Source organism: Ammospiza nelsoni, chromosome 5 (assembly GCF_027579445.1).
Source record: "Ammospiza nelsoni isolate bAmmNel1 chromosome 5, bAmmNel1.pri, whole genome shotgun sequence".
Taxonomy (NCBI): domain Eukaryota; kingdom Metazoa; phylum Chordata; class Aves; order Passeriformes; family Passerellidae; genus Ammospiza; species Ammospiza nelsoni.
The window spans coordinates 63,527,039-63,549,526 of NC_080637.1; the positions used below are offsets into that span (position 1 = coordinate 63,527,039).

At 43.4% G+C, this 22,488-nt stretch overlaps 1 protein-coding gene across 10 annotated transcripts in view; it reads right to left on the minus strand.

Annotated features, from left to right (window-relative positions):
* RESF1 (retroelement silencing factor 1) overlaps window positions 1-19,512 on the minus strand; it is a 37,741-nt gene extending 18,229 nt beyond the window's left edge. For 3 of the 10 annotated variants that reach the window (XR_009418512.1, XM_059472783.1, XM_059472774.1), the window contains exons 1-3: window positions 19,333-19,512; window positions 10,814-10,982; window positions 4,192-4,276 (exon numbers count right to left, since the gene is read on the minus strand). The gene's annotated coding sequence lies outside the window, so the exon portion shown is untranslated. Of the gene's footprint in view, window positions 1-4,191; window positions 4,277-10,813; window positions 10,983-18,644; window positions 19,284-19,332 lie in introns of those variants that run through there. The other 7 variants (XM_059472782.1, XM_059472781.1, XM_059472778.1 and 4 more) reach the window with 7 other exon arrangements.
* Window positions 19,513-22,488: the final 2,976 nt, after the last annotated feature.

A 22,488-nucleotide genomic window follows, 5' to 3' on the forward strand; every position in this document is an offset into this window, starting at 1 on the left:
TGTGGCCCACTAATTTAATTTTGAGAATGTGCCTCTAGTGAGCCACAAGCAATGAGCCCCTAATTCTGTTGGCAGCATTAACTTGCTCAGGTGGGAGAAGGCATGGAGAAGCATGGAGGTGACAGCAACACTTCTGGAGCTGACCAAGTCACATATCCCTAAGCCTCCATGTGCCATATTCCAGAGTGCACATGGATTACCAGCTGTGGGATATGGGGTTATAATCAGAGTGGTTAAGGTTTATGCTCACCAGAAGGCCCTGGGGAGAGGCAAAGCTACAGGACCGACAGCTGGAAATGGAGGAAGGAGAGGAAGTTAGGAGTGAGGAGAGAGCCAATGGCAGTTGGGAGTGGGATTGGGATTGGCCGGAGGAACACGTGGACAGCACATGAGCAGGAAGCTGATTGGCTGGAGGAATGCGTGGACAGCACATGAGCAGGAAGCTGATTGGATGGTAGGGCACATGGACAGCAGCACAGCAGCTGAGCCAGCCAATGGGCGCCTTCTTTCTGTTAATTTCTGTTAGGTCTCCTTTGGTTTCAGTTATGTCAGGTAGAGGTTAAGGGTATAAAAAGGGTGCAATTTCCACGATAAACTGATCTCCTTCAGATACATAAGGGACTCTGTATTGCTTAGCTCCCCACTGCTACAAATGGCTGCCCAAATTGGGACATACAGGGTGGTGCAGGGTGTGTGGACTGCTCCGGTAGCAACTCCCATTAGCTCAGGAACTGACCAGGAAGAGTCCGGAAAAGGACGCGGGGAAGGATCCAGGAAGAGTTCAGGAAGGAACTGAGGAATTTAAAAGCATGCACACCTCATCTGGAAGGTGAACAGACTACTGGGAGCAAACGTGGGAGGTGGAATATCCCTGGAACAAAGCAGGAGCTTGGGCCAGGTATGGTGGCTTCTACATCAGCAGTCTGTTAAAGTAAGCACCCTGGTGGGAGAGTGTTTAATCATGTAAAGATTTTCCTTTTGATGAACCCCTTCAATCAGAAACCTGGCAAGCAGCAGGACAGTGACTTTTCACTACATGGGGAACAATCACGGCATGCATTAAAGGAAGTCACATGAACGTTGGCTATTACAAGGCTTCAGAAGCTGAGTCCCCTGAACCCTCAGGGCCACCAGAACCTGTATACAACCCTGAGACTGACCCAAACTCTGCAGAATTGTCTTATCCTGAGATTAACCCAAGCCCTGCAGAACTGCCTTACTCTGATAAAAATCCCTGCATAGGTGGCCCCCTCAGTGCAGAACTGCCACATTGCAAGCAGGCAGCAGGCTCATTCCCTGCCCAAGACAGCGACAATGTAGTCCAGCAATGGCAAAAATGCAAGAAAGCCACAACGAAGGAGGCAGAATTGGCCTCCTTTGTTACAGCCTGCCCAGTAATATACGTGCCAAACCAACACCCAGCATACTAAGAGCTGGACTATAAGGTAATTAAAGAACTGAGGGTGCCGGTAAAATAAAGCAGTTTATCCTCTGATCCATCATGCTAAACCGCCTAGAATCCATCGGCACTGCATATGTCCTCACACCCCACAACTGGAAGAGCACAATGAAACTGTGATAAATGGATGTGATTCATGCTTACAAAATTGTAATTATATCAATATTTTGGGAAAATAATAGGAAAAGTATATGTGACTAGTGAAGCAGAAGGATTTCTTTGTAGATTAGAGATGTGGGAAACAGGATATAAGGGTTGGATTTGGCCTTGGGAATGGATGAAGTCAGGAAGACTCCCAAACCAAAACTGGCATCAACTGAAGTTAAGACAACTGCCAGAGCAGGGACCGACCTTGAGTATGAATAAAGCTGGGACAATTCCAGACAGGGAGTCTAAAATAGTGGTCTTGTCTATGAAATAAATAAGGTTTAATTGGAACATAGTGCTTGCTTATGCAACACCAAACTTAATGTTCATGTGCCACCTGCCAGGTTATTCAAAGGACAGTGAAGAAGATGATGGGCCTTCCTCACCAAAGAGCCAGAAGACCCCTTAGAAACAAGTGGAGCATGCACTGTATAGTATAGTGACATAGATATTAGGAATTGAAAATAGGAGGAGATTTACAGGAAGTATTAATTAATATGCATTAGCATACAGTATATAAGCTGTGTTTGCATCCTTTTGCACGTGAGGCAGGGAGGGAAGCCCTCCCCGTACCCAGATTGATTGGTTTCACTTATGCTTTATCCAAACCACTGCCAAATTTCTTTTTGTAACTACTGGATTATATTTGATTGTATTACTTTATCTCAATTAAAACTGCTGCTACATTTTAAGTTTGTAGTTTATTAAATTAGACATAGGGGACCTCATTCATAACAAAACTGATTCTAACAGCAAGGCAGTTTGCAGTCTGGCTAACCAATTACTGAGAGCTGTGTACAGCCCAGGCAGAAGTGCAGGACAGAAATCCATCAATTACCATGGCACAGCTGACCACAGAGGGTCCCTCTGCAGTCCCTGCAGCGCAGGCAGGCTGCCTGCATGGTGCATGTGATATCATCACTCATCCAGCCCTGCAGGCCCTGTGGTGACTCCTAGGAACGGGTATCAATACTAATTTTCTTTTGCTAAGATCCTGCAGGGTCCAGCACAGTCATTTGTGCAGTTCCTGGACAGACTGCAAGCCACACTCTCCCAATAAGTTGACAATGATGAGGCCAGAACTATTCTGTTGCAACAGCTAGCTTTTCTAAAAACAAATGAAGACTGTAGACAAGCATTGCTTGCTGTTTGTAACCCACATCCTTGTGACACAGCAGATATTGGTTAGAGCGTGCCAAAATGTGGGAACAGCTGCTTATAACACTAACTCTCTCTTTAGCCTTGCTCTTCCAGGTTCCAGACATGCATGCAAGGGATATCACTGCCAGGGCAGCTGAGTGACAGCTGGGAGAGTGTCCTTGGCTGGAGGAGTGCATGGACAGCATTGTAGGATGTGCCCCCTGTTGATGGAGTGACAAAACTATCCTTTGTCCCCTCAAAAAGGAAAGAAGCCCAGAAGTTTCTCTCCTCAATTAGGTGAAGAAAGGCACCTCATTGACCTAGAAAACTTCACCTCAAACTTAAGGATAGCTAATTGGACAGGAGCCAAAAAGTCTCACCTGGGCAATTTAGTAGAAAAAGAAGTGAACAAAAACTAATCACTTTTGTACACTGTTTGGTTTTTCTGTTTGTTGTTTTGCCTTTTATTCAACCTTTTTGTTTCCAACACTGCAACAGAAGCCATCCTGCTGATTTGTATGCCTCCAAGAGCAGTGTGTTATAAACCTCCAAGAGCTTATTAGACCTGGCTCCAGGAGGTTACTATAACGCAGCATTAGAGCAGGACGCTGATTGGCTGATAGGACGCATGGCAGCACAAACAGGAGGCTGATTGGATGACAGGACGCATGGGCAGCACATAAGCAGAAGCTGATTGGATGACAGAACACACGGACAGCAGCATGGCAGCTGAGCCAGCCAATGGGTGCCTTCTTTCTGTTAGGTTCTGTTAGGTCTCGGTTTCGTTTCAGTTATGTCAGGTGGAGATTAAAGGTATAAAAAGTGTGTGATTTCTGCAATAAACTGATCACCCACGGGTGCATAAGACAGTCTGTGTCGCTTTGTCCCCCATTGCTACAACCAACAAACCCAAATGGGTGAGCATGTTACCCTGTAAAGTTTTTAGAGGCAATGTTTTCAAAGCCAAACACTATTTCAGCCTCCAAAAATGCACAAAAAGGCCCAAAAGTGCCCATGACAAAATACAAGAATGAATGTTTGCCTGCATCTCGACAAGCTCTTCTCAGTATGGTGACAGCCAGCTAGCACAGAACAAACACCTCGCTTTGTGCAGGGTGTTAGTCTCTAAACAGAATGTTTCATGCCATTTCTCCCAAACCACCGAGGCTCCTGACTTTCCTTCATGGGCTCTTTTTTGATTTCATGGGCTTCTTCTGATTTCAAATTTGAGAATGAAAAGAAACACTCATATCTAGCCTATAAAAAAATAAAAGACCCCGTGTTATAATTTTATAGGTGTTATTTTCAAGATTCAAATACAGCACTATCTTTCTTCACTCTTTTACTTTCTCTGCTCTCATAAGACACCAATAACAAAAGACAGGAGAACAAAGTGGCATATGAAATTCCTAAAAAACATCAATCAGTGTCCAGGCAATACTTACAGTGATGCAGGAATCTTAGCAAAGAAAACAGACTTTTGCATCCAAGGGAAACCTTTTAGGCTGCCGATGTTGCACTGGGTATTTCCTGAAAAATGATTGGAGATAAAACAAAATCACATCCTTGAATTAGACAAATGCTGAGAAAACTTAAGATATTTACATTTTTCTGGGAACATAACTGCGAGAGAGGCAAACAAGACTAAGATACCAACCATTAGTAACTGTAAAATCCTTGCTAGAGAAGGAACTTTGCCTACATGCAGCACAAAACTTCAATAAGAGTAAAATCCAACCACTGTCACTGTCAAGACCAAAAAAAATTAGGAAGCCCTTGCTGAAGCCAGGCTAGAAACAAGGGGAGCGGTCCACTGCCATGTTAAGTCCTATAACTTATAATGGATATACCTTAAGGTTCTTTTAAGCCATTATTTGAGTTGTATGTTACAGGAATTATTATTAGAAGAACACACAGGATTATCCCCAAGAATCACCTGTTGTTTTGAGATACACTACCCTAACATATGCTCAAAGATAAAGGCCTTGAGATGACCAAGGTCCCCTGACTATTTCCTGGGGCAGTCCCAGAAATTTGGGATTAAACAGAAGTGGGCTGGTTATCAATAATTCTTTAGATGTTGCCCATGTGCCAGATAAAGTCCTATCAGTTTGTCTTCTATCTGAGGCCCAGGAGCACCCACTAGTTAAAGAGTCCACTCAGAGCCCACTAACATGGTGCCCAGCAACACACAGTCCCAACTATGGCCTCGAGTTAGAGACAGCAATGAGACAGATAAGACACTCATTTCTTCAAGCAGAATGGCTGAATCTTGATTGCACACAGCTCATTTTATCTGGTATCAGCAGGTGCCATGTTGGAATCCAGTATGTCAGGAAATCATTGAAACTCAGTTCATTGCTTGGCAATGGCGAGGGTATGTGTCCATCAAACATTTTTCTTTCTAGGTATGTTTACATTTTTTCTTCACAGACTCTCACGGGATAGACTCCTTATTTTTGCAGGTGCAAACTGTTTTCTCACAACAATAGATTGTTATGCAAACTGATTCTCATTCTTATGATTCTTTTCTCATGAGAACTCAACAGGCCAGCTTAGGCAGAATAGCAAGGCCTAAACCATGTTTTACAACCTTTTATAAGGTTTTACCTATATGTACCACCAACTATTTTCTGCTATGGTCATTTTGTCATCCTGCCTCCTCTGTCAGGATGCAGCCACAGTTACCACTAAACCCCTTGTGTCAGGGTAGTTAAAAACCCCCTTAAGCCTGTGCTAAAGGGTCCTGACCCAAGGAATCTTGAAAGCCTCTTTAGACCCAGGGATTCCAACCAGGCGGCACACAGAGGCCCTTGTTGAAACACTTGTTTCACCAGCTTTTGCCAACAAGCCCCTATGCTGCACCTTTTCCCACCAGGGCTTGAGCAAGGGCCCCAGTACCCCTCCCATCACTTTATCAGCTGGAAACCCCCCAGCCCTTGGTTATCCAGACTGATCAGACACACAGTTAGCACCCTAGGCAGAACCTGACGATCCTTCTCAGGTGCCATGGAAGGCACACCTTACAGAGACTTTGCATTTGGAGGTAGATGCCACCATCAATGGCATCATCATCTGCGTGTCCTCATGGACAGTCAAAATTCTGCCTTCAGCTGATCACAAGGGAGGGGAACACTTCTCTCACCCTCTGCAGTAGCCCACAGGTTACAAACACCCCTTCAGCCCTTCCCAAGGTCAGTCAAGTGTGACTTCCCCAAAAGCCAGCCAGCCTGAGGATCTGTTTTTGAGAGGTTCTAACCTCTGCTGTGGGGTAACTTCTATAGAATTCTAGTCAGGTCTGCACTGCAGCAGTTTGTCACTGCATGCAGCTGCAGAGCTGTGCACCACAAAGAGCAGGCAAGTAACAGCCTCTGCTGAGCTGAACCTTGCCCAGCGGGGTCAGTGACAGAGTTTATATTTATATACCTCTGTGTTACATGCTTTGTTTTTCACAGGACTACAAGTACATAAGCAAGATACAGGAAGCTACCAGAAAGAATGGTAACATAGAGATTGCTTCAGGTATGCTCCAGACAGTACATTCTTTTACAAGTATTCCACCCCAATAATTTGGCCACTCTTACTCAGTGAGGCCATGCTGCAGATATTTCTAACTAGAAAGGCCTACAAAGGCATTAGCTTTTTTACTTCCACAGACAGAACCACTCATAGACCAGACCTTCCATGATGCTCCAGGGAAGCATCATAGTACAATCTCCTGGTACTTCTGTATCAAACTCCCCCTACACTTTGGGGACTCTGAGAAGCACCTCCCCTACCTCCAGTGACCCATGCTGTTAACACCCTGTGATCCTGCAAGCCCCAAAATTCATCATGTCTCTGTAGAAGGATTCTTAGCAGAACAAGGCCATTCTCCTACAGGAAATGGACAACCCTGATTTGCAGATTACAGAGTTACTTTGAAGACCATGTACTGTCCTCGGATGGATACAACAAGGAAGAATGAGCATTGTGCCAAGACAAGACCAGATGCCAGGCACGTTATAGGAACTGGCAATTTGGCACACCTTGGCTAAAAATGCTTATAGCATGACAACCAATCAGAAATTAACAGGTATGTGTGAATATAGCTACTTAACCAATGAGCAATAAGCATTAGTGGCCTGAGAGTGTATAGAGAAGGATAAATATGCCAAAAATGAAGGATAAATATGCCTACTTTATGAATAAAGTAGGATGACATGTAGCCACATTGGGCGTGTTTGTCTTGGCCAACTCTCCGGTCGGGACTTCATGTCTCTTTTCAGAGCACTGAAAAAACAGTGAGCATTCACTTGCACCCACTTCCCCTTTCAACAGCCAGTCAGCTCCCAAGTCCAGTGGGTCCTGGCATCTGACCAGGGCTACTGGAGCAGGACACTCTGCCTCCATGGGGGTAAAGCGGCTCGAACAATACCCCGATTGTAAAAGCTGTCCTGTAAGTGATGGATGGAGAAGGGGGATCATGCTGCACTTGGTGTAGAACAATGCTGAGACCAGCCTGACTCAATAATCTCAAAGTTCAACATTCTGAGGATGTGAGGAACAATGTTTCCTGGCAGAAACTGGCACAGGTGAGAATGTAAAAAAGTTCCTGATAAAGCAACCAAGAAGTGACAGTATTGATAATTTACCTGACACTGCTGAGCTGGAACAGTTAGCCCAGAAACATCTGACTGACAGTGGATCACTATAAAAACCTAGTCCCAATTTTTAACAGCAGAGACTTGCTACAAATACACAACTAACGGCCTAGCACTGGGCACTCCAATAGTCTATTTGCATTCAAAAGAACCAGCCAGGTTCCCAAGTACTATGGTTTACTAAATGCAACAGACATGGCTCTTTTGGAGTGCCAGCAGTATCTGCATAAACTGCAGAGAAGCTAAATATAGCCCTAACAACACAATGGCAATCACAAGCTCAATTTCTCACGTCACAACACTCAGCACAGCCGAGGACACAAGTCTTACCAAAAGGTGCCCCTTCTGCAGAGGGCAAAGAAAATGCATTCCTACAATTTTCATGGCAAATTCTCATCCCCCAGTTGAACACAAAATCAGGGTCCTTTTATACCTTATTAGCCATTATTGTGCAAAGTGCTGTGGGTGGTCAAATTTTCTGTTCTTAGTGGTCGTGTCGTATGCAGTATTTCTTGGTAGGGATATACCTGGTAGCAGCTGTACAAAACATTTCCTGGTATTGACACTGCACTGCTCCTTTCCCGCTTTACATTCCCACCCAATGCCATGGCAACAAAAATCTCCATCAGGTTTCCATGTCGGCTCTGATCACTGATGCTCTGATGTGTGGGGCCCATCTCATATTGAGCTCTGCTATTTTCTTCATTGTTTCATGCTTCCCCCAGTCTTAACATACCCCCTTCTAGAAGTGTGTGTGGAGATTCCTCCTTTGAGTGGGGACACCTCCAAGGCTATTTCCTGAGGCTGAGTTAAAGAGTTATGCCCACAGACATTGGTATAAGTGAGCAACATCAATCTCTACTTAATTATTTTGTCAGCTTTACTGTCACTGTAATTATAGTTAACTATCTATATTGTGTAGTAATTAATTTTGATTGAGGTCTTTTAGTCTAACTAGTATTATGATCAAGATCATCAGTATTAGTATCATATAAATGAATAATTTTTTCATATTGGTTTGCCTTCCTTTATCCAGTGGAATGAAGTTGTATCAAGATTCAACTACACGTGTGGAATTCTTTACACATAAACCTTTGAGTAAGTCTGGAGCCAAGACTGGATCCAGCCACACCCAGACTCCTCTCTGAGGAGGAGTTTAGAAAACAATGGGATCCTTTCCACGCCCTGTGACTCAACAGGAGGGTACATGTGATAAACCTTGGGTGAAGTTTCCATTCTGCCTGTGACAGCTACCTAGCCATAAATTTTGCCCCCTCTCTGCCTCATACTGCAGTCACAAAAGCTGCCAAAACCATTAATGCCATTTATCTTTCCTCTTTTCTATGCACAACCACTTTGGACATTAAAGACATGACACCAGTGTCCCACCCACCAGGCCTACCAAGCTCACTTTGCTAGTACTTGGAATGGCATCAATTATACCTTACTCATTACCTGCATTAATTATACCTTTACTCATTTACCTGCAGGCTATGGCTATAGTCTTTCCATTGATGCTTAGGTAGCTTACACAGTATTAGCTGAAATTTCTCCCACTCCTGATGTCTCTCATCCCCATCATCTTGCTGACTTTCCTATCACATATAGATGGGAATCTTACACAAGAAATTATTCCAAATTTCAGCCCTTAAAGAACACCAGGAACTTTTTATATTCCTGGTAAATGCCAGGGTCCTGCCCAGAATGTGAAGTGTTGGGGTAATTTTTAAAGGAATCTTTTTGCATGCCAGTACCAAAGGTATTTCTGAAAGTATCTTGCAGTCTTTTTTTTCTCTACCCAATCTACTCCCTCTTCCAAATGCTAATGTCAAATCTACCAGGTTCTAAATTTTTGTCATGAAAGGCCCAGGTTTTAGTCAGCTGGGCTACTCTCTTTTCCTTGCTGTGCACACATTGCACCTGGGACTGGAGTATGAGCCACAAACACTTCCAACCCTTCTCCTAAAAATATTCCATTATATCAGTGTCTGTTTGTGCAATGGTATATAATAAGCATTAATTATAATTATTAAGCTAAGCAACTCATCAAATAACTGTACCCTCACCACTTATGTGCAATGCAACACACACTGATGACAGAGGCAAGAGGTAACTGTACTGCCACTCTTAGAGTCAATAAAGTGGGTTGACTGTATTCATAAGAATGAGCTCAACTCCTTGACCAAATTATCGACAGTTTGGCTCAGGCTCACAAGGAGGCAAAGGCCTAGGCCATGACCAGGTCAAGCACTTTTCTAGTTCCAACCAATTCTTTGAAAACCCACATAGGAACAGGGAGACACAAAGAGCTTTGATGCATGAAAGGTGGGAACACCAGCCAAGGGAATAAAACATCAATAGCAGGTAGCTCTTCCAGAACTAACTAGGAAGGAACAAATGAAGTTGTGGGTACAATGAATTTCATGGAAATTCCATGATATTTAATTTGACTGCAAGCCAACCATTTTATTCCACAAATGTGAAAGCTCAGGTGAGCTTTTTTTGATCTCACCCAGCTGCACCATTGTAACCTCTCCTTGAGCTGGTTTCTCACCTCTAAGAGAAACTTAGATCTCAGGTGATTGCTATTGTGCATAACTTTGTATCATAGAGCATTAAGATGATGTATTAATACTTTTGAATTATTATTGTTACTGTATTTGTACAGTAAGATTAAACCTCACCAGGGCACTTTCTTAAGCCTCACTTTTACATCATTTTACTTCAATAAAACCACTTTTCCAGCTATCTGTGCCAGTGGTTCTGTAAGTGGTCTATATCTCCTCTGCAACAAGTGTAACTGAGGCACTCACAATAGCTCTAAAATATTCTTATTTATTGCTAAAAGCTCCCTTCAATAGTCAAAACCCTCTAAAATGTGCATTTCAGTGCTAGCCACTGTGATCACAGCTATTTTGTACCTCTGCAGAACACAGTTCAGCAAACAAAAAATTCTAAGAACTGAAAGGACAAAAGTTCAGCTGCAGGCCAGCAAAATTTTGCTCTCCTGTTTCTGCTTCTGGACTTGTAGTGGCATGTCTCATTTAACCTAAAGTATTTAAATCTAATTCAGCATGTCTGATTTATGGTGTTATACAACAACAGCCTGAATCAACTAAACACACACAAAGAAAGGAGTACATAAACATCCATAATTGTCATTTTCCTCTCTTTATAACTGTAATTTAGATACACTTTAGATGTGACATTTTAGATGTCACAACAGCACCAGCACACAGGAGTTTTCCTACCCCAAAATTCTTTGCAGTTACATAGGAGATAATTTGTTGGAAATTGCCTTAATCTTAGATTGCCAATAATCACTATAATGTTTACAATAAACTTAAGCACACGTAGACCAGTAGTCACTTCTCTTTGCAAATTCCCATTCCACCACTTACAACTGTGTATTTCCCCCTTTTACCTACTGACTTCTGACAAATCCTGGTGGGACTCATCCAATAGTCTTTAAAGAGCTGCTGATGTCATCACAAAGTCTCTCTTGATGGTTTTTGAATGATCCTGGGAGTCTGGAGAAGTCCCAGCTGACTGGAAGCTGGCGAACGTTGCCCCAGTTCTCAGGAAGGAGGACCCTGGAAAGCAGAGACCTGTCAGTGTCACTTCAGGGTCTGGTAAAATCATGGAAAACATTTTTCTGAAGGGTACTGAAAAACACTCAGAGGACAACAATCATCAGTCACAGCCAGCATGGCTTCATGAAGGGAAAGTCAGCTTGTCACCCCTGGCTTCCTTCTACAACAGGGTAACCCACCTAGCTGATCTAGGAAAGCCAGTACCTTAATCTTTTTGGACTTCAGTAAAATGTTTCTAGGATGGTTATGTTTTACTCCTGTAGCCTCCATGTTGCATCAGGCCATCCTTCCCAGCCTTCCTTTTTGTTTTTAGCACTGTCTCCTCCCAACACCAGGACTCTTAATGTGACTGTATTCAGTGTTATCCAATACTGAATAAGCAGTATTTCTCAGTTTGCTAGTGGGGTTTTTTGTTTGGAGATGAAGTGAGCACACTTCATTCCCAGAGTCTTTAAAAGTGCAGGTGCTCAGGTGGAGCTTTCTCTTGCCTTTGGCACACCCTTTGGCTCTACTGGCAACTCAAGAAGCTGCATTTCCCAATCAAAAACTATTTCAGAGCTGATTTTGCAACACCTGCCTGCAGCCATGCTGTTGAGCTCAGAGAAGCAGAGCAGCCCAGCTCCCTGTTTGTGCAGGATGCCCCTCCCTACCACAGATGGCTGGTGCACATGGAAGAGGCAACCCAGGCAAGGCCAAAGGCCTGGCAGGCGTCATCACTGCCAGAAGGGCTGAGACCCCCAACTGAAAACCAACATCTTGGTCTGGAGAGATGTGGGAAGAGATTAGGAAAAGTAAATGCCACTAACCAAGACATTGCTCTTAAAACTATGAAAGCCACACAAATTCTTAGAGATGGAAACCTCTCACACACTCCCTGGAAATGTGTAGGGTGGCTTCTCCTATGAAGCTTGGGCATATCTTTGTAGATACTTTTCCAGAAATTGAGAAGAAAGATTTGACGGAAGATTCAATGTATCTTACCATCCAATCCATCAGCAATTGGATGATAAAACACATTGAATCCTAATCTATATTATTTCTTTGCTAGCTGTAATATAGGTACCTCAATCACACAGCATTGTCTATCTACTAGTAATGTCTCTTGTTTATCCTGTGTGGTAACAAGTCTGGTTTAAGTTTTATGTCTGCTTTCCTTGGTCTATTCAACAAATCATTCATTTTGTAATAGACCTATTGGCCATTTTTAAGAACTTGCAAAATGAGAATGAGTTTTGGGGTGTTGGCCACCTCAATTAAGTTACTGTCAACTGTCAAGGGCCCAGGCAGAGGCAGGGCCTGGTTTTAAGTCCCCTCTCCATTGGTGTGGAGAGGGTGGTCCAGCATGGTGACCCCAGCCCACCAAGGCCGAGGCCAGAAGGCTCCAAGTCACACCAGCCCAGAGGCTCTGCCTTGCTGTCTTCTGCCCAGGAGAAGGCAAAGTTCCCCCACACGTTCCAGCCCTTGACTGAGTTCAGCCACCAGGGAGATAAAGGGAAAGGAGGGCACTGCTGCCATTTTCCCTTTGTCTCCCCCATGGCAGGCACCATCTTGGGAAGCCATCACTTCACCATTTTGAGTTTCTCTTTGGTCCCTGGGGGATTTCAGCAACTTCCTAAAAATCTGGTGCTCTTACTGATGTTTTGCCTCTTACTATTTTGGGGTTCTTTTGGTAAACTTATTTTTCCACTTATATCTCCTCTACTTGTTTCTCCTTATTGGTGGAAAGGGATCGGTTAAAACTAAGGCGAAGTAATGTTACAGTGTTCCCCTAAATTGTCTTAAACCAAGGTTGGTCAAGCAGGACCTCCCTTTCACAAGCTCATATGGCTGGGTCTGATTCCCTGGCTGTCCTACAGGTGCCATGTGATGGCATTCAAGATGATCTGCTCCATGACCTTCCTCAGTACAAAAGGCTGTAACTGCTATTGTAGCGCACTATTTATTAAATTGGTACTATCAAAACTAGCTTAATAATTGTCAAGAAGAGATTGGTTTTGGTCACTCACCAAAACCAATGACCATGGACAAATTTCTTTCACTCAGCCTCAAGGAGTTACACAAGAAGCATCCCCACTTAAAAGGATGAATCTCCCTACACATTCTCCTAAAAGGAATGTGCTAGAAATACCTACTATAAAAAAGAGCTTGGGCTTTTATACGATAATGTGGTTGACTGTCACAACCTACATTGCTAGGCTAGCTCAGGAGAACATAATTCATTTTAAATACATGATTAGTACTACCACTCATTGGTTCCTTCTATCAGGAAACATCTGTCTCCCACATCCATGCCAGTGCCAGCTCCCATCAGGAAACACCACTCTCTTAACATCCTCACATTGTTGAATTTTGAGGTGTTTCAGTCAGGCTGATATCAGCATTCTTCAACATCAAAAACAACATGGCCACCATCCCTCCATCACTGGTGATTTCTGCAAGTAGGGTGAATTTCAAGCTGTTTCACCCCCACTTAAACAAAAAGAACATCCTGTTATGCTCACAAATTTTCAATTTTAGTATTTACATCAAAAAGTTTTGAAATTCTGTTTCAATAAGGATGTTTGATGCAGGACTAGAGCTGCAGATTTCTACTTATTACACTTCACAGTAACAACAGCAAAATGTTAAAGTACTAAGGCCTGAACAACAGACCTTGGGCCAAAGCTGACCTCTAGATGAACCTTCCAACCAAATGTTATATGTATCTGCTCATTGGCAAAACATGGTTTCAGTACTTAGAACCCAGGCAAGGCCAAATCTAGCCTTGGTTGGGAGCGTTGGATTAAAGACAACGCCCTTGGTTTGTCCTTGAGCCCTGGCCAGGCTTTGGAAGAAAGCCAGCAGGAGAAAGAAAAAACCAGATGTTCCCCCACTGGAAGTTATGGTAGCTTGTTTATTTAGCAGAATAAAAATGGGACTCTCTCACAGCTAAGTCGGAAGCCTCATTTCCTGTGGGTGGAAGCACGTGCAGGATTTCCCAGTTACCAGGAGGGTTCTCCAGTCCTCTGCTGTGCCAGTAGCTTCCCCCAGCTGATGCTTAAATTATCTCATATTTTTGTAATTCTCTACAGTTTCATATTATATTAAATTACCCTCATTCCTTAAGTTGGTGTCTGTGTCTTTTCTGACCCTGCCCACGGCAAAACAAATTTAGAAACACAACTAAACGAGCATCAATCTCTGAATGTGCCTTAAATCTTAGTGGGAACTCAGAAATTCTGCAGTTGATGAATTACAATTTTGTAATTGCATTTTAGGACTTTTTCAGAGGATAGTACAAAAATCAAGGAAAAGGCATGCCATGGCATCTGGCAATGGTCCCAATCCACAGTCCTAAAGCTACTAACTGCACCCAGCAACACTGTCATAAGTGTCATGGGAACTGTGGTCATAGTCAACGGGTCAAGAATAAAGAAGTCATTCTTCTCTCCACAAATGAGCTAATGGAGATAAACACCATTCCACATATCTACAACCAGAATCACTAGATACAGAAAAATCTGAATTTGTCATAAGCAACATCTAAACTGAGCTCCAAGAGGTTATTCTGAAAGGTAAAAGGGACTCTTCTGCAAGCATCAGGCATTTGGAGGAACCATGCTTCACAAGGAATTCTAACATTCTAGTTCTCCATGGTACAAAGCAACACACCAGCAAAAGCACTGCCATTGTTCAGGGCAAAATTAAATATTCAAGATTGTATTTGATTGCTTCATTGTATTGACCAAGCATTTGTAGCTTTTGAGTAATAGCTGTAAGCCTCAGAAAGCAATTTTCAACAAAAAAGATTTGTGGGAAAAGGCATTAATAACAGGGACTGGATTCATCAGACAAATTGATACCACCAAATATTCCATTCAGAATCCTGCAGATGAGAGCTTTCCTAATGGTAGCGTCAGACTCCTTTGTACAGGAATATCCTTGCCTCTGCAGAAAACTTCATGTATATAACTGAAACACATGGCTGTAAGAATTACCTAAAGCTCATGCTTTCCTGGTTGTGAATATTACTATGATGGAAGATGATGGAAGAAGATTTACTACGATGGAAGCTAAAGATGAAGCAGAGTCCTAAGCTGCCTTGTCTTGGATGGAATGATATTTTAAGAAAATACCTACACCCCTACACTCCAGCTGCAAATTTCTATATACCATCACACCGGTCTGCCAGTGGACATGGTCAACACAAAAGACACAAGCACCAACTTTAAGAAATAAGTGTAATTTACTATAGTTTAAAACAGCAAAGAATTACAAAAACATAAGCTAAGCAATGCACATAATCACTACTACAGAAGATTGCCTATAGTAATTAAGAAATGTACATCACCAAATACTTCATTATCATCCAGATCTGCACTTCATTTGGGGAGCTCCAGCCACAGCAAGGACTGGAGAGCCACTGCTGGTAACTGGGAAATTCTTCAGGCACATGCACCTGCAGGCAAGGCTCCATCTTTGCTGTGAGAGGGTCCAGCTTCTATGCTGGTAAACAAACAAGCTTCCATACCTTCTCTGCAGAAACATCTGGTTTCATTCTCCTCCTGAGTGCCACCCAAAGCCTGGACAGGGCTAAAGGGGAAACCAAGGGATTTGGCTTTGACTGTGTACCTCCAAACAAGGCCAGGTATCTGATTTCATGGCCACTGAACACAGAAAAAACACATTGTTATCGCACTTCACGTTTCACTAGTGATGATGCACCATCCAGTAATACATGGATACAAATATTATCCAGTGTTTGGTTGGAAGGTTCACTGAGAGTCAACTTCAGCTCAAGGCCTATTGCTAAGGCCTCAGTGCTTCACAGAACCGAGTGAAATGCAGAGAAACCATGAACATGCTTCAGCCTCTGAGGAATTTCCAAACTCCTTTCAAGTTTCAATGGACATTTAAAGAACCATCTTACATTCCCAGTAGTTGTAGACATTCCCTTCTAGAAGTATTGTTCCCTAATCATCCAAGGCCTAATGGCCACTCATCGGGAGACAAGCTTGCAATCTATGCACAGGATTCTGACTGAAGTGCAAATTAAGTTAATTGAATTTCAGTCATTGAACTCTTACACAAGCACGTACTTACTAGAAGAGCTCTTTTTTGCATTTGCATAAAATTTGCATTTTATGGAGACCATTGCTATCCAGCATGAAGGCATAGCACTACCATCAAGGTCATAAGATTACTTTTAAAGTCTTTCTAAAAATCTTCTGATTGGTGAAGTTTCCTACCTGCTACAAGTTATAATATCCTCCCATGAAATTATCTTCCTTGAAATTCCTCCAATTCACATAGCATTTTTGCTCTACACTTCCACTGCCCTATGCAATTTTGAAACTCCTGAGAACTCGAATTGCTTGTGTTTATCAGAAAGACAAATAATAGTCAGAAACATGATAGCAGTGTCTAGCAATCAAATAGGCAAAAAAATAAAAATCCATTCCCTGTCAGCGATGGGAAATTACTGCAGTTCTTTGAAAAACTGCATGTAACAGTATTGAATATGGCTTAGAAGTGCTTTGACTAACTAACAAAGACAGGCTGGTAAGTTTGTATTTTCCCTAACCATATTTTCTTCCCCATTTCCATCTCTTCAGTTGCACTGATGCTGCCACTTGTGGTGCTTCAGGATGAACCAAACCAGACAATAAAATGGCATCCACAATTTCACTTTTAAAAGGAAAAAAAAGATCACTTCAGCAACCTTGTGTGTCTCTTCAGACAGATGTGGAGGAACAGGAGCTCCTCACTGGTCTTGGCTCCTAGAAGGGAGGGAGTTAATAAACTTCAAGTGCTGCCTTTACCAAAGCAGCAGTGACCCATACCAACAATACCACCAGAGTCTCCTATGTCCTGATTACCAGTGATATAGCAAAAGATTCCCTGGCAGATTTTGAATTTCAATCTCCTGTGCAGCACCAGTCTCCTTTCATCAGCGCACTTTAACAGTTTAAAAAGGCAAAGATTAGCATTACCTAATGTGAAAAACCATAATGGGTATTTTCACCATTTTTCCTTGCTCTTCTTTTTTCTTTCCTTCTAAGTCACCAGCAGGCTCTAAGGTTTTCCACAAGCTCTCACAGCTATGCTCAGCAAAGCAGGAGCTCCTCTAGGAATCAAGAAATCTGAACTGCACCTTCTTGGCTTTCTGCTCCCTTTTACTCCTTTTGCTCTGTCTTCATCCATGCCTTTTAATTTATGGGGTGGGGAATACTGCTCTGCCTCTGACAACTGTTACTCTTCAACACAAAGAAGAAAGGCTCAACATCAATGTAACAGGTTAATTATTACAAGATCAAATGCTGTGACAGTCTCACATTCCCAACCACTGATATGACATTCATGGCTGCAGCAAATGAAACTGAACAAAAAAAGGCAAATAAAACAGTTGGGAAAGGCTGATTTGTGTAAGTTTTAGAAACACATAAAAATATTCTCCTACTGAAACACCTTATCCTGCAGAAAACAATGTAAGTCAGCAATTTGTTGGCTTCTAAAGAATCTGTGTTTGAGTGACAGCCTCCTGCAAATCAGAGTATTTTACTGATTTACAACTATTTTTTTTAAGATTAGTAGGAAGGGGGAAGAGTGAAAAAGCATCTGTGTTTTAAATAGAAATCAGAACCATAACAAAAATAATAAAACTACTAAAAATTCTAGCAGACCAATGAACTGCAGATAGTTTTAGCTTTTACTTAGAAGGAATCCAAAACACCCCATAACAGACTTGACATAAAGCATGCTGTAATGTTTTTTTGTCTTCTGCCAAAACATCAGACAATATATTATTTCCAGGGGAAAAGATACTGTTTAAGCTTAAACTACAAAGAGATCTGGATCCTTGAACTCCGCCTCCCAAATCACTGCAGTGAGCCACACAAACACACTGAACTAATGGGTCCTGGTAAACATCTTGGGAACCACAGCAGTAAATTTTCCAAGACCTTGCACCTTGAGACCCAGGGGAACTTCTATGCTGGCACAGGCATCAAGAGTAAAGGATTTAATTTTGCAGACAGTAATAAAAAAAACAATCATTATCACAAGTCTGTTTTCTCTGTTTTCTCTGCCAGGAGTATCTGTTTGAATGTTTTGGGACATCAGTTGGCCAGTTCAAGGGAACGGGGTGATAAGAGCCCAGTAGGAGTTTTTGATGTTTGTAACAAGTTTTACTCCCATCATTCTCAGACAAATATTTTCTCAGGAGAAAATATTTACCAGGAGTAGTCATGACAAGCTGGCTTTGTCTTATTCTATTTTTAAGCCCTCCCAGGAGGCTAGTTAAGAGCAGGGAAATGCCCAAAGTTACCACGGAGCTCCTAGAAAGAGTTGAGTCAGCCTCTCACAACTTCTAGGAAAACAACTGCCAGCATTCCTATGGGCTTCTGAAACACATCCAGTGCTCCGGCAGAAAATCCACCCATGTTCTACCTGATGCTTCTGGTTCTCATTGATTCCATGGACAAACAAAGCACAGGAAGCAAGCTGCTACGCATTGATGGGGTACTTGCACTTGTTTCCTACATGGAATAAATGAGTTAATTCTATCAGCTACACTACTCAGCCAACCCAAAGAAGAAATAGCGAGCCTATACCTCTTTAAATACGTTCTGCTTTTTCTTTTTTTTTTTTTTCTTTAATAGTATAAACAGTTTCATCACTTACACCATAACACACGACTGCAGGTGTCCCTCTTACACAAAGCAGAGCAGCGGCTCCTTACCGCGCATCTTGCGATGCCTATCGGAGAGGCTGAAGCACAGAAATCACTAACGCTGGACTTCCATCGCAGAATTTAAACACAGGACACTGGAAACAGCCAATCTTCAACCCTGACGGCGATTACTTTCTCTTGTCAGTTTTATTTGGTAGGAGGGAGAGAGAGAGGGGGAGGGATTTCCTCGTTTCTTATTGTTTTGGGCGTTTTTAGTATCTTTCAACCGCATCTCCCTGCACTGTCATACCCTACGAAGAAACACAGCAAAAACAAACCTCTGCCTCCTTAAGGTGCTCGGGGCGGAGGATGCGTTCCGGAGCCTGCGCATCGCATTGTCCTTGTTCAGGCAGGACTCTCTCGCTAATTGACGGTAATTGGCGCTGCGGGACCAGCAGCGGACCAGCCGTAGGGCCCCTCCGAGCCCGCGGCCCCCGCTCGCTGCTGCTGCGGCCTCCCCGCTGCCGGGCCCGGCCACCAACAGGGCTCCGCCCGCCCCAAGCCCTCCGCAGGGCCGGCAGCTCCCGGGGAGCGGCTCCTGGCAGCGCCGGGGGCCGGAGGGGAAGGGAAGGGGGACAGCACGGCCCGGCCCCACCGCCCCGCTCCGCTCCCTCCCTCCTCACCGCCGCACGTCCTCACCGAGCGCAGGCAGCGACTCGTCCGGAGCCCCGAGTGCCAGCCCCGATGTGAGACGGAAGGAGAGCCCGGCTGGGCAGCGGGGGCGGCGCGTCCTGCCCGGCCCGGCCCTGCTGTGCGGGATCGGGGCCGCGCTGCCCGGGGCTCACCCGGCGATAGATTGAGCCTCCTGCTCCTCGGATCCCTCCAGGCTAAGCCCCTCCTCCCTGCCCCTTTCCCTGCCTCCCTTCCTGCCTCCTCGGCTCTCCAGAGAGCTCCCACAGCTCCCCGCTTCCAGTGCGTCACGGTTTTTTGTTTTTTTTTTTAAGAAAAATAGAGTGGTTCTTTCGCATTCCCCCACGGACTGAGGGCCAATTGAGACCTCAGTTAGAAGAAGTGTAATAAAATAATCTATTTAATAATATAAAAGAGGAGCACCTCTTTTGTGCTTACAAGTAGAAAATTGTGAAGTGTAAGGTATAGGAATGTCAGGAGTGCCGTGTTTAAAACATGCAGCAGAAACCTCGCCAAGAAGCTAATGAATATCTTATGTTTGCTGGAGACCATCCTGCAGAGCAGTTCTGCTGCTTGGAAACCCCCTACCCTTCCCACCTTGATTGGAATAGCAAGGATTCCAATCACTAGAGCTCAGAAGAGATGCCCCAATTGTCTTAAAGTAGGAATATTGATGAAGTTATTTATTTAACTAGCAAAACGAGTTATGGTGAAGGTTAAATTTCAGAGCAGGCATATTATGCATAAAATGTGAAAACTTACATAACCATGACCCAGCATGATGCTGAATTTTGCCCCAAAAGGTGAGAATAACTGCCTAAGAGACTCAGCTTAAGTCTAATAAGCAGGAGGTATTTTATTGCGACACGTCGGAGAAATCACAAAATGGATTTCTGAGTTTCCCGTAACAAAGGCAAGCCTTTTATACAGTTTTGGATATAGGATTACATCAGATCATATACATAATCATATCTTTGCATGAATATTCATACGGGGCGTGGTGTAGGCAGAGCATGGGCGGGGATACCTCTTTTGAGGATCATCTTGGTGGTCGTTCCGGTTGCCTTCATCATGGGCTGGGGTCTCCTGATGAGTCTTCCTCCTTGAACCCCTTTCCTAATTTGGCCAATTCCCGGTGTACTTGGCTTGGTCCCCATGGCTTGGCAAGGCTCTGAGGGTCAGTTTGACATTGTTGGCTCTGAACCTGCTTAGCCCATCAGTTCCCCTATCCCTATCTCTCTTTCCTGTCATTGTGTTCCATGCTTTAACCGATTTATTGCTCTATGTGTTTCCTAAATGCTATGCTTTCTTCAAATGCCTCACATTCTATGTTTTAACTCATTATTTCTTGAAGGCTATCTGTTTTGGGGCTTCAAGCATCAAAAGGATGGATTTTGTTTACAAAGTAGAACATGCTAGAAGGAGTAATTCCCTGTTTTCCTGGCACCAAATTAAAGAAGCATCTGCTTATTCACATTGTGTGGGAAAATCAGTGTCTGTAAAGGAGAGAGAGGAGTCCAGCAAATTCCAATACAGGGAGAGAGCACACTGGGCAATACCCCTGTGAAGTGTCCCGAGGTTTTGGAGGGCACAGCCTCCTTTTATCCTCAACTCCTGACTGTGCGTTGCTGTGTTCCTTTCCTCATTGGCTGAGGTATTAGGAAAGCATGGATTTCCTGAACCACCTACTACGTATTCCCTCTTGAACATGCATGGTCATTTTCCCCTCAAGTTCAGAAGTTCAGGCTTTCTGAGTTCCAAAATAGACTTTGTGCAGATCCCTTTCTCCTATTACTCTCAACTCAGAAAATCAAACTGCCTGGGTCCAACTGTCTGGGTTCTGTAACTTGCTCAGCTCGATGTTCATAAAGACCCATTTCCCCTAAAGGCCCCCACAGCCATGCCATTCTTCCAGAACCTGACTGGTTCTTTCCAGTCATTCCTGGACATATAACACCCTATTGCTCCTATCATTAGTGAAGACCCGCACCCATCAAGTTGTTTGTGAAGATATTAGCATATATTTTTCCTATCAACATAAAATTGATGTTGGACAAGTTTCTTTCATGCCATTTGCTCACATAACTGGAGACTAATAAAAACTCACTGGAGTTATCCCAGTGCATCCTGCACCATCACAAAGTAATGCCTGCTTCTTAAAACTACATTGGTGTCAGGGAGTTTTATTCCTGCATTTTGGTGACAACTCAACAATGCTGAAGTCTGACATTTGTTGGATTTGAAGAACAATGGCACAGATGAGGATGTGGCATGCAAATTTCCTTATAAAGCAGACAAGTGATACTACAGATAAGATATCTAAAGTTGCTGGGCTGACACAGCTGGCCTATGACTGGCAGTCAGTAACTTCACCATATAAAAGCCTGGTCCTTCTTTTTATTTTGTTTTTTAAGAAATTTTCTATCATAATTTTGAAATGTTAGAAAGCAGGCATTCCTTATTGCATTGTTGGTCACATGGAGGATATTTCCTCTAATGAGGTGTGTCAGGACACTTTACAGCAACACATTTATTGCTCCATGCTCATATGTATGGATTGTAGTGTACTTCTAGCTAAGACACGAACATCTCTTTCCCTAGAACTAATTTCCACGCATCTGCCTCTTACTGGAAGTCCTCTTATGATTGTAGAAAGTTATCTGAAGGAGTTTCTGGTGGTTTTACTCACCAAGTGCCCACAGTGTTACAGATGTCCATGTCTTGACCTTCTCTTAGGGCATGTGCTGTTGCTTCCTATTACATGGCTGTGCCACAAAAGCCACTACATCCCTCATTATGTGTTTATCCACTGGTTCCAGCTACACTTAGCATCTTGTGTGCATACTTTTACATTCTGTTATCTGCTTATTTGTTGTTCCTTTCTTTGGACTAATAAAGTATCATTGTGTCCTGTCCCTGGCCAGGCCTGTGCAGAAGCCTGGGCACTGAGGAGTTCACATTCTGCTGTGTCTAAAACAGCAGCAGTAGCCACTGTAGTGCAAGTGGGAAAAGCTGAACAGGATGTGGCAGGAGAGGAAGCCTGCATGTAGGAGGAGCAGCACCTTTTTGGGGCCCACTTCCCTGTTCTGGGACTACACCCACAAAACAGTGTAAGTGCCAAGATGAAGTCAAGAAGCAGGCATAAACTGTTGACCAAAGCATTGA